General features: G+C 37.7%; 1 long non-coding RNA gene and 1 pseudogene across 1 annotated transcript; one reads left to right on the top strand and one right to left on the bottom strand.

Annotated features, from left to right (window-relative positions):
• Positions 1 to 306: 306 nt before the first annotated feature.
• LOC145596889 (wall-associated receptor kinase-like 20 pseudogene) lies at positions 307 to 2975 on the bottom strand (annotated as a pseudogene).
• Positions 2976 to 6442: 3467 nt separating this feature from the next.
• Positions 6443 to 7179, top strand: LOC145599493 (uncharacterized). The gene is made up of 2 exons (XR_014103775.1): positions 6443 to 6623; positions 7011 to 7179. It is a non-coding gene; the product is annotated as an uncharacterized LOC145599493 (long non-coding RNA).
• The last annotated feature ends 6353 nt before the right edge of the window (positions 7180 to 13532 follow it).

Below are 13532 nucleotides of genomic sequence, written 5' to 3'. Positions count from 1 at the left end.
CTTACATTCTCACCTGTGAGTTCTCTAATGTAACAGCTAGAGTAGAAGTCATTTTATTTTGGATATAACAAATGTGTCAAAAATGCGAAATAAAGAGTTTACTTGGTAAACCGAGTTAAATTATTATTACTAATTGTTTATGCTAATGAGATATGCTCATATGTTGATTATTTTGAGAAAACAGAGAAAATTTATGTATTATTTAAGAGATTCTACTAAGCAAACATGATGCTTTGAGGCCTTTGACCCAAGTGTTTATCTTCTAAACTGATAAAATGAATTCAGCAAGATCTGCTGTGTTCAATTCTATTTCGCACCTTTGTCTTCAATGATGTGAAGCATATACTCTATCTCGTCCGTGACCTCTCTCATTGAAGGACGATTGTGCCGTTGCTCGTCCAAACAAGAAATGGCCAGAATTCCAATCAACTTCATAGTTTCCAGCACTAATTTGCTGGCTCCCTTTTTTAGAAAGGGATCTACTGCATCCAGCAGTTTATGTTGATTTACCATTTTCCTCATGTAGGAAACAAGGCTTACATTTTCAACCTCTCTGCTAAAATCGATAGCTTTCCGTGTTGTAAGTAGCTCTAGCAGAACAACACCAAAGCTATACACATCGCTCTTGTCTGTCAATTGCATGTCGCGATAGTACTGAGGATCAAGATACCCTAAAGTCCCCTGAGCACAAGTAGTCATATGTGTTGCTTCATTATCCACTATTCTTGAGAGACCAAAATCTGAGATCTTGATATCTAGCTTATCATTGAGTAAGATGTTGCTTGTCTTAATGTCTCGATGAATAATAGGAGGAACAGAAGAGAAATGCAGATATGTAAGGCCTTCAGCTATCTGACGTGCCATTGCCAATCTTCGTTTCCAATTCAAGGGTGCTTCAATTTGATCACTAGAACATGATACGTGTAGCCTGTCATAAAGCGTTCCATTGGAGATGTATTCGTACACCAGAACTGGCTCCTCCAACTCAACACAACACCCAAGTAGCCTGACCAAACTCCGATGATTCACTTGGCATAATATCCGTACTTCATTTAGCACTTGATCATTACCTTTTGTGTTCCCAAATATAGCCCTTTTTACTGCTATTACAGTGCCATCTTGTAGGATGCCCTTGTAGACCTCACCAAATCCTCCCGAACCAAGGACGTTTTCTTTTGAGAAATTTCCTGTTGATACTCTTATCTCTTTTGCTGAAAAGAGCTTAGCTGATCTCCCACTTGAATTATTTGCATTTAAGATCTGTTGACGTTCTCTTACTAATTGCTCACGTGATTTTCGCTTGATTCTTTGAAGATGGATGTATACTAGGATTGCAAATGATGCTAGAATTGCTATTGTACCTCCAGTGTATGTTAAACCTGAAATAAAATAAGCAAATTTTTTATCTTGAAATAAAACTGAATATGATTAGTCAAAGAAACTCCATGTACATTTATAATTGTACTAAATGTATTTTAATATGGGTATGTTGTTTAACACACACATTGGCAAAACTTATAAGTCGTTGTATGTACCTGCAGTCATCTTTTTTTGTTTTCTTTCCCTTCGACATTTGCTGGTTTCACACTTCACCTCTGCAATAGATCAAGAGTCCAATAATATTAGACATATTTGACATTTCACTTTTTGATAAATATTTTGAGAGTTATATAATTTATTAAACTATTGTTATGTAGCACAACAAAGCTTCATTAATCAAAGAAACATGATGCTTCTGTTGCAGCGCGACATGTAATTAATTAATCATAGCTTATACAAGGCTGACTGAAACCAACTTCTAAAGTAAAAAGAAAACTAGAAAAAATTAATACTCCCCTAGTATATATTCCATATAAATATATATTCGAATATTACTTGATAGTGTCATAACATAACTCCTAAGTTTGACTTAATAATGAGTAATTTAATCATTTAACAGGTTCATACTCTACATATTTCAACAAGTTGCATAATTTATACTGAAATTCTGATTCACCGGATATATTGGACTAGTAAACTATTTTTTAGAATTTCAGAAAGATTTAACTTACTAGAACACGCTCCTGTAATGGGATCCCATTTATATTGCGCTTTGCAGAGGCATCTCTTCAGTCCTTTTGCAGCACTAAGCACACATGATGACTTTGGCAACTTCTTGCAGTCCAAATCAGTTGAGCAGACCGGTTCAGGAGGCAGAACCCAGTTTATTGCTACTCCAGGCTCCGGCCATTTACTTACTGGCAGTGGAGTATTTAATGACAATCCTACGAAACTTGTGTACACTGCACATTTCTCCGGTGTTAACTTTATGTTATGATCATTTTGGGAACCTCCTCCTGTAAAAGAGCAACATATATGTTTATCCTTACATCTTGATGCCACATCTTTATTTTCTTTCATATACCTGCAGGAAAATAACAGAGATTAATTTGTAGCAACGATAAAAAAAAGCAGAAATGAACAGAGAGGAAGTAGCAATTAAGATCATGCCTGAAACAGATACTATTGGATGAACAGTTCATAGCTGATATAAAAGCAAGAGGTTGACAGTTCAGTTTAAGAACAGTGTTGTCGCTGCTGATATTAAAAGGAAGCTTCTCGTCGAGCCAGAGACCTCCAGCATGATAATCAGTGGTGATGCAGGTACTTCCATTGAAGCTTGGAGGATGGATTATCAGCTGTTGGCTCTTTTGAGTTATTGAGGTTATCACGTAAGATGAACCATTTAGGGCATCAAACCATAATGTCCCTTTTGTGCATCGGACCTTATACAATGGACTGCCACAGTCTGGTGAAGTGCTGAGTGGAAATGGTACAGGCTTTGTACCGCAGTTTGGGCAGCTTAGGGTCGCAGTAGCTGAGCTGGTGATGGGGAGAAGCAGTGCTAAGTTGAGCAGTAGGAGATGAATGGAAGAACTATTTTGCATTATGTGGATCGGAGCTGAAGAAGGATCGTGTGTATGGGCACTGCGCATAGTGATTGCTATTCGTAAACGGAGCTTGCAAGGCAAGTTGTCACTTGTTAGATTAGTGTACTCGGAAGTTGAAACAAAGTGCACATGTTTCTTTATTGTGTTAATCATTCTCCCTCCCTCTTTTACTGTTTTCGAAGCTTCAATCTTCTATCATAGTGTACCAAGAGTACTACCTCACGTGTTATTTTAATTATTACACTCAACAAATACAATCGTGCTTTGTTTAAGTGTTACACTTCCCTTTTTTAGCAAAAATTTACATTCATTACTTTATAAATCTCTCCTATCTTAGTCCTCAACTAATTAACCTACTACTCCCTCCGTGTTTTTTTAAGCGCTAAACTTTTAACCATATTTGAAAGGAATGGTGTCTTTCGAACAAGTGCATTATTTCGATAGAGGGTTCAAAATTATTAGAAAGCTAATTATTATGTGAGATCAAGTTATCCGAACGCCTAATTGGAGGCTACTTCTGATCAATAATATTAATGCATAATTAATATATATTAAAGCTAAATCTTCACTGAATCCTACGAGTCACACCCAATTGAGTAATCGAACCGAAACGATGAATGAATCCGAAGGACTAAATGAGTGATTAGAGTATTACGAACGTAGACGTCAGATATCGAGCTTAGAGTGTCGAAACCGAGCGTCATAAGTCGAGTCGAATTTAGGAATTGACCAGACGAGAAATCAAGCAAACAACAAGTCACAACTAAGCCATAGTCTCGCATTGGCCTAGCCAAGCGAGGGCTAGGCTAGCATAGGGCACCAACCGCAAGGCATGGCTGTGCTGCAAGCCAAGCATGCATGCGTGTTTTAGGCTTGTTGGTCGAGCATGCTTGCAGAGAAGGTGCATCTGGCCGCACACAAGCTAGCACCAACATGCACCAAAGAGTAGCTAGGCTAGCAAAGCCTTGCCACAAGCATCGGGTGCTAGTGCGCAAGGGCGAGCAGCAGCCCTCGCTAGCAAAGCACCAGTTACTAGGTATGCACGCTGGGCCTCGCTAGTGAAGGTAGCGCTCAGCAGCAGCCCGCATGCATGCACGGCATTCCTGGAGGGCTACTCGCACATGCTGCCGAGCTGGCAGGCCCAGCCAAGGCACCATGTTGTCAGTTGGGCGTGCCTTGGTGCCTAAGATCGGGCGCTAGCTGGCGCATGCTGGGAGGCCGAGAGAGGGAGGCAATTTTTGGGGGCTTTGCTTAGGGAGCAAGGGGAAGGTAATCCCCCCTTGTGGTCCTCACCTACCCTTGCTCAGCTTGTGACACTTGTTGTTTGTTGATTGATTTGCCTTTTGATTTGGTTTTTGAATTAAAATTTAATTGAAAAAGGCATTTACCAATTGTCCCACATTAATGGGAGATTGGAATGCTTGAGGGAGTTTCCCTATAAATACTTGTAGACACCTAAAAATGTTTCCTCTAAACCAAACACGATGATGAACAAGCTTTCACCGCCATTAGTTGGTCGGGTTGAGTATTTAATCCATGGAGTGCTTAAAATTCATATTCAATCAAATTCAGTTCATAAAATAACCCACAGATCAGTCTTGATGTTTAGTCAAAGCATAGTTCTTTATTTTGGCCCAAACCTTTTTATTTTATTATTTTAGCCCAATTAATAATAATAAATCAGAAATGACCTGAAATTATCAATCAGCACTAAAATGCTGAACGAAATTAGGGTTAAAAATGAATTTAGACAGAAAAGCGGACTACAACATCCCGTGTCACAGGAGCTGTCCACCGTGTCATGGGAATGTACCCCGTCTGACGGTGGGACTCCCCGTGACACGGTGCCCTTGCTGTGACACGGGGCTATTCTGTGTCCTTTTCGCGTAAACCCTTCACGCGTTTTCTTCCCCCGTACCCTAAATATTTCCCGCGTCACACAGTGGTCCACCGTGTCACGGTAACATGTCCTGTCTGACGGTGGGATTCACCGTGACACGGTGCCCTCTGCCGTGTCGCGGTGCGTTTTTTTTAGGGTTTTTATCTTTTTAGGGTTCCGTGTGTTCCCTCGGCACATTTTTTCTATAAATACCCCATCATTTCTGATGTACGGGGCATCAATCAACTCTGTCATTTTCTCTTCTATGCATTAGCCTAAACACTAGCATACCCTATTCTCTCAAAATACCTTCCTTAAGCACTCCTAGGAGTCCGTACTTTACCTGAGGTTTTGTCCTTAAACCACGGCGTGAAAGGTAGAACTGTTTGAGGGTTTGGCCCCAAATCAATTCTATTTAATTTAATTTAATTTCATTTTAATTATTGTTTTATCAATTTTCCTTGAAGTTACTAACACGTTTATTGTTTTTATAGTAGCAAGCAAACAAAATCAAAGTAAGGAATCATGTTCCTTTTATTATTATTTTTTTTTTCTAACGATTCTATATTGTTAGATTTATTGCTATATTACTTCCTATATTAATGTTTGTTCTATTGTTTATTATGATCACCATATTGCATGTTAAAGGGAATATGTAATTGAAAATCACGCCTAATAAGATAATTTGGATGATCAATTTAGGTTCCTTTTTAATCTTGTTATTTAATCAAGTGATCACGATATTATAGAATTATATGTTGCATTAATATTCAACCAATTTAGCTTAATAATAGTTTAGAGCAAATTGAATATTTTGTTCGCATGCCTTTGAGATTACAAGAATACTTTTCACCATAAGAATTGATTAGAGGCCAATACGGGCGAATGTGACTCCATGACTCACTTCGTACCGTCATCCCCGATCCTCCTTTCGTGGTTCCGAACCATATGGAGTTAGTAATCTCATGCATTATGAATGGGGTGTAACCTTCAGGGGTTTGTTGCCTATCGTTGTCCCTTAATCGTGGTTGCCTTAAATGATCCGTGGACGGTTTACAAGTTCCTTAATAACTTGTTGGTGGCTCCCTGGTTTCCTTGTCCCTAATCGTTGTCCCTTATCGTATGTCAATTCTCACTTCCTATGAGTGCCAAGCATATTCACATATACTTAACGTAGGCGCACTTCAAACGACGCCTACAATTTGGGGACTCCACTGGGGGAGGATTCTTGGTTTTTTATTGATTTGAGTGACCGGTATTTAGTTAAGATGAGTGGATTAGACTTGAAAGATTCTTGAATCGTATTCTTGTGATTAATTTGGCATTTTTGCATAAGACGTTTTAACGTCGCTATTAGGTCTGTCCCATCGGAAAAATTGGATAACCTAATTGCGAATAAGGATGGCAATTTTATATGGATATCTATTAACCCGCTCCACCCGCACTAATTAAATGGATGAAAATCCGACTTAAACGGATGACATGCGGATGGTGGATGAAACGGATGACGAATCGGGTCGAATTCGGATGGAACTTTTAGTCATCCGTCACCCGTTTATCATCCACCCGCTTATTTTTTTATAATAAAAATATATAAATATATACAATATTGTAATAATACCCTAGTCTAAAATGCAAGCAGCCGCATTTGATCATCTCATTTTCATGTTCTAAACAATATGAACCCTTTCTCTCTCTCTCATTCTTTAGTATCTCTACTCTCTCACCATCGATCGCCGACGACTCCATCCTGACCGGCTACTCCATCACACCGGCGACGTCTCATACTCCGATCTTTTCCAGCGATTTCTAATGTAAGTTTTAATTTTTTTTTACTCTCTTTTTTTAAAAAAATTTCCCCATTTCAATTTGTGTCTGATTTGATTTAAATATCTATACTACGACATTTAATTTTGTGTTTGTGTGCTTCAATCTACCAACTCTGAGTTAAGCTTGTTAATTTTCGTATATAGTTTGTTTTTTTTTTTTTTTTTTTTTAATTTGAACATCATTGCATTAAATTTTTTTGAACAAACAGTAGAAATTAGGAAAGAAAAGGGAGGGTCAAGGACTCAGGGGTTACCATTCACCATGAATTCCATTGATTTACAAAGGAAAGTCAAGATTACTTATGATTAGATACTGATTTATGTGTTAATATTCATTATTTGATCTTAATTATACTTTTGTAAATCTTGTAGGATGATGAAGGTCATGGATCTTTGAAGGAAAAATAGGACTTGACAAAGCTTGGCTCTTTTGATCTATGTATTTCTTGCAAGTTTATTGACTTATAGTCATATGCCAATGTAATTGTGTACTACGGAATAGTAAAAAGCTTATACTATTAAACGAAGTTCTTTTTTGTAAGGTTGTAATGTTGATTTTGACGACAAATTATGATTTAGGCTTAAATTAAATAATCTTCAAATCACTTCAAATCACCCGTTTAGCATCCGATCCACCCGTTTCGCCCGTGGATGATAGGTGGATCAGATGTGGATGATGGGGTAAGTGGGTGGTGGGTGGTGGGTGGTGGGTGGTGGGTGGATCGGGTGGAGCTGATGGCGGGTGCGGATGGATGTGGATGAAGCTCCATCCGATCCAAATCCGACCCGTTATCATCCCTAATTGCGTACGTAGGAAAAAAGAGGCACTAGTCAGATTCCTTGACTGCCGCGCCACGGCAGATACTGCCGTGTCATGGAACAAGCAACCTTCACGCGGTGGTCAGCACCGTGACACGGTACATTATGTCGTGTCATGGCAGTCCTGAAATCTATCCAGTGGCTTTATTTTACTTTTTCACGATCGGCTTCCTTCGATTTTTCTGAAAAAATGTGTGTGTTCTACATACGTCTTAGCCCCGGGGGATTTAAGTTCTATCAACCCAAAAACTCTCATAGCAATAAGGGTTCATCCGAGTTATTAAATCCACCCAAACTATGGAGTCGAGTTCGATTTCATCACGAACTCGCGGAGCCGCCCGTTGGCATACACCCTCTGACGTGGGAAAATTAGGTCGTTGAACTAATCCTCCTAAGCCAAACAAAATTTATAAACACTCAACAAACCTAAATACAAGTATAGAGGTAAGTCAAAGGTTGAACCCAAAGGACGGTAATGTCTAAGTGCTTCCAATTATGTGTCTAAGCTAGGTCGAAGACGAAAGGTAAAAGAGGACACTAACAACTACTAAGACAAAGAAACCAAACAAATAGAATGCTAGGGATTAGGATTCACTTATAATAGCAATGAACAATACAAATTGGTTTACGAAGTTGACTAAGTCAAGCAATGTGAGGGAAGATCAATTATGCAACCAAAAAAGCATATCAAGCTATTTTCCTAGAGGTCTAACTAGCGTCAACTGCGATAAACTCTAGCTAGGAAACATCACAAGACACCTCAATCGTGTAAATGCAAGCCACAAATCAATGGTCTGTATCAATGTGAACTTACAATGCAATCTAGTGTGGGGTGATCAAGCCTAAATCGACACACACATGCACATAATCAATTAACCAATTTAATCACATCATCAACTCCATCAAAATCCCCAATCTACATCAATCCATTACATAATATAAGCTTCACCAAATCCCTAACCAAACAACTACTCTAGCAACATCATCAATTCAACAAACAACTAAGGTAATCAACAATCAACAATCAAAGAATCAACAATCAAAGAAGAACAATTACTCTAATCAAACATCAATCTGAAGGAATTGTGTCTTCGATAAGTGCAATTACTAGATATATCAAGGATCACTATTATGGAGATAATAAGTTCATTCTATTGGGGCGTCATCCTCTGTTGCTAGACTATGAGAGATGATCTTTGGGCTAGTCAAATAGTCCAAAGTCCTTTAGAATGGATCCTATATTGGTCACACACAAGGGTATTGGGTTAAGCAAGTAAGAGGCCCATTAATGGGCCTCATGAGCAATTAACTAATCATGAATTGGATTGGGCTAGCATAGTTAGATTGGAATTAAGTTTTGGGCTTTTGACATGGACTCTTATTTAGAGATGAGATCTATAGATAAGATTCGTGCCTAGGGTTTGCAGTAAGCAGTCATAATTCACACACAGTGAATTTTGACATCAAGGCAACCAATCCCAAAACCCTAATCCTCTCTCTAACTCACGGCTATCTCTCTCCTCCCCTCGCCGTACGTCCGGCCACCCTAGGTGGCGCGTGTGGTGTTCGTGGTGGTTCATGGTGGTTCGTTGCTCGCTCTTCTCCATAAAAGGTCAATTGAAGGTTTCAATTTCAACTAACTAGCATTAGTGGAGGTCTTAACTTGTGCCCGTGGACCAAGTAGAGGAATCACGCTTGGGGTTCTTTATCTCCCTTTGTTCTTGCTCGATCGCACGTGGAATCACGCTTCAAAGGTACAATTATTTGTTCTTTATATGTTATGCATTAGATCCTTGGATTAGGTACTGTATGAATATGATTCATGTTTATTTCCGATGCGTAGTACCTATAAACTCCTACAGTGGTATCAGTTAGCCTATTGCATTTACGCATATTGCCAATAATTCTTTGATAATCCACAATTTTAATTCAATTAGGAGGGAGAATATTTAATTATGGGTCAATTATTATATTAAATGTGATTTAACTCTTGGAATTGATTAAATGTGATTTAATAATGCTCAAAATAGCCAAGAGATCCGAATTTTGCCCTAGTTTATTCGAATTTTTTCGAACCCTAACCCTAATTTTTCGAAAATTTCGAACCTATTTAGCCCTAAAATCTGATTTTGTGCTTGATTTTGTTCGGTTTCGTTTGTTTAATGATTCATGAATTTAATCTAGTTGATTTTATGTATAAATTGTGAATTTTGCATGATCAATGATTTGATTTAAAAGTTAAATTAAATTGGGGATTATTTTCATGAAGAACCCTAGATTTTAAAATTAGATTGTGAATTTAATTTTAAATTGCATGAATTAGCATAAAAGTTATGTTTTAATTTATCATGGACCACATAAATTTTATTTAACAAAAGTTGTTGATTAAAATTGAAACAAAAAAAAAAGAAGGATTTAAGGTACGGCAGCCGCGGCTGGGTGGCGCTGCCACGGCGACTGCCGCACCAGGTGGTCCAGGAGGGAGGGCGGGGCTGGGCAGGGTGCTCGGACAGCAGGAGCAGCGACAGCAGTGCCGCGCAAGTGTTGCGTGTGCTGCTGCTGCCCTTGCGTCGCTGCTGTGCAGCGTACACCGCAAGGTGTCGGCCACCGTGGCTGGCTTCGGCTGGCCACACCACGGTGGCTGGCGCACGTTTTTTCAAAAAAAAAAATTTGTTTTTTGAAAATTTGTTTCAAGATAATTATGAATTATTTTGGGATAAAATTTCTTTTATTTGGATAAATCTTTTATTTAAGGATAAAATCAAATATTCAAAAGTTGTTATATTTGATATTATCCATATTTAAGTTGTTAAAATGGTAATTATGCTAAATTAAAGTGGTTAATTTTGGATAAGATTTGTTAGGATATTCTGAGCATATTCCAAAAGGATAACAAATGATTTAAATAATGTGATTATCCCATAATTATTTTTGGATATAATTGATTTAAAATATTGTGATTGGCTAGTAATTAGGATAGAATTTCCTAACTTTGTTAGGATAATCTTTGAGGATAAATATGATTTATCTTTAAGATTAAAATAAGATTTGATTCTATCTCATGACTAATTTAGAATATATGATATTCACTAGACGAAAAATACAATTGGCCACCGGTTCAAAACCCCCTTATGCCACCGGTTTTGAACCGGTGGTCAGTTGGGGGGTGCCAATAATATATTTAAATAGCCACCGGTTCAAAACCGGTGGCAAAAACGAGAATTGCCACCGGTTAACCGGTGGCAATAAATTAATTGGCGCTTTTTTTTGGGTATTTATTAGTTTTGCCACCGGTTTAGTTTTGCCACCGGTTAACCGGTGGCAATATGAGGTATAATTTATTTATTTATTTTTTTTTCACTTGAAAAATAGTCAGAGTTATGAGTTCATATTTTTGGTTTGCTTATTTCACTTGAAATATGAGTAACTCAACATCAAAATCAACTAAACTTGTAAATGAAATATATAATCAGAAATAAATTTATCATTAAATTTTTATTGTACAATACCCAAAAAAAATAAAAAAAATTTACAACATCAATATAAAAAAAAATTACAACATCAATATCTTCTTGATTCTTCTATGTGGAGTCATAAACTAGTACCTGCATAATTAAAAACACCAAAATTAATTAAACTTACAATATAGATGCGAAAAGAAGAAAAAAAAAAACAGAAAACATGAACTTCAAAATAAAAAAGAAAACCCAGAAAAAATAATGAAAATTAATTAGATCTACCCACCTAAACACCTACAACCACCCACGACCCACGACTTTACCACCTACAACCACCTACCACCCACGACTTTACCACCTTACCCACCACCCACTTAACCCAAACCCTCACCGAACCCTCACCGAACCCCCTCACCGAACCTCACCGAACCCTCACCGAACCCCACCAAACCCAGATCTACCCACCTAAACACCGAACCCACACTCCAACCCACCCACCTAAAACCCTCAACACGTAACACCATCACCAACATCACCGAACCGACACTCCAACCAACCTAAAACCATCCAAAAATTAAATAAAAAAATCAAAAACAAAAATAAAAACATTAAAACGTACCTTTAAAGTAAAAAAAGCTTCGAAATTCCCTCACACTTGGTTTAATGCTCAAATTCGACTATGAAAACGCTAGATCTAGCATTTTCATGGTCGAATTTGACCTTGAAAACCATCAAGAACGTTTTTTCAAGAAAGTGACAAGGGAGGATGTTGTTGTTGATGTTTGAGGGGAAAGAAGAGGAGGGTGACGAGAGAGAAGAAGAGAAGGAGATGAGAGATGCACGAGAGGAGAGAGAAGGTGGAGAGGAGATGAGAGAGAAAGAGACAGGAGAGAGGAGGAGATCGCTGAGGGAGAGGGGAGAGTGAAGGAGAGAGGAGAGAGAAGGTGGAGAGGGGAGATTGAAGGAGAGAGGCTGAGGGAGAGTAAAATTTTAGGGTTAGGGGTTTATAAAGGGGGGGGGGGGCGTTGTTTTTTTTTTTTTTAATATACTTAGTTATTGCCACCGGTTCAAAACCGGTGGCCTTTCCAATTTTTGCCACAGGTTTGGTTGAACCGGTGGCCATTGGTCTTTGCCTCATCCCGCCACTAATTTTTGCCACGGGTTTTCAAAAATCGGTGGCCAATGAGCGTTGTATTTTTCAATTTTTCTACTAGTGATTTTATTGATGATCATGAATAATATATGATATTATCTAATTACATTAATTAAAATATGAGATGTTATAGTTTAGGAAAGCATGATGAGTGATTTATTATGTGGCAATTTTATAATATATGATGTTGTTTATTGCTATATAATGACTAGTATGACCCAGTAGATTACTAAATACGATCTGCGCATCGTGATGTATTTTTGTAATCTTAGTACAGTCTACGTACCGATAAAGTATTTTGTAATTTTATTTTATTTTATTTAAGTAGTAGATAGAATAGATAGGTGCTTTGTGAACTATAGCCCTTTTGCCTATGTGCTTTGTGAATATTTTCTATGCATGCTTCTTGTCTTAACAGTAGACCGCTTGATTGTTCTGTGTTATGGTATACTATTGCTTGTGTGTTGGTTTTTGATAACGCCAAAAGGGGGAAAAGATGCAAACTATCTCAAGGAAACTTAATCATTCTATGGTCTCTGTTCGAAGTCTTCACAGCTAGCCTACTTCTTTAGAAGCAGGTAAATGTAAATACAAGTTTTTCAATTCTTTGCTATTTTTTTCTTTTTACTTTCTGTCCTGTTTTTCTATTCATTAGTTCCCTTCTGCATTTTTTTTCTTTAGTTTAGGATGGATTATCTTTGTTTTCTTGTAAGTAAGTTTGGTTTGTTTGTCATCATCAAAAAGGGGAAATATTGTTGGACTTAATGGTTTTGATGATGAGACAACGTCACTTACTTACCTACTAATAAAAGCTTGATTGTTTAAGTGTGTGATCAGTGCAAAGACTAGGAAAATTAAGTGTTGAGCAAAGATACCATGAGGAACAAGAAGGCTAGAAACAAAGCTATCCAAAAAGAAGAGTTTCCTCATAGGAACTGGCGCTTCAGAAATGAAGACTTGAGAAGAGAAGGTTCCCTCAGGGAACAGAAGCTTTAGAGAAGAAGCCTCACCAGAAAAGAGAAGTTCCTTCCAAGGAACAGAAGCCTCGGAGAAAAAGCTTCATCAGTGAAACATGAAGACTAAATGTATTTTATATTTTAGGATTTATGTAAGTATAAGATATTAAGTTACATTCAAAATTATTGTGTGGAATTGGTCTAAAAAGATAAATATTGTGCTGGCTAGTTTTTAGGAAAACTGTTAAGCTTTTTAACGTTTATCTTTTTTACTAAAAAGATTTTATTTTATTTCTGATTTTCGAAAATATCTTTTGCAAATAAAATCTCCCATGTTTTCCAAAATTTGCGGCCTACTCTCCCATGTTCTTCATGAGTCATGGCTTTGCACATTGAGGAGTTCATAGTTCCTTAATTTTAGGAACATGATCTTCTTAGTGGGTTGAAGTAGTGGCGTAATGGAATTTCTACACAAAGAGGACTTTCCAAAGCGTTTGTTGATCTATAA

The sequence above is a fragment of the Chenopodium album genome, chromosome 20 (genome assembly GCF_948465745.1).
Source record: "Chenopodium album chromosome 20, dcCheAlbu1.1, whole genome shotgun sequence".
Lineage (NCBI taxonomy): Eukaryota > Viridiplantae > Streptophyta > Magnoliopsida > Caryophyllales > Amaranthaceae > Chenopodium > Chenopodium album.
This window is presented reverse-complemented; position numbering and strand designations above follow the sequence as displayed.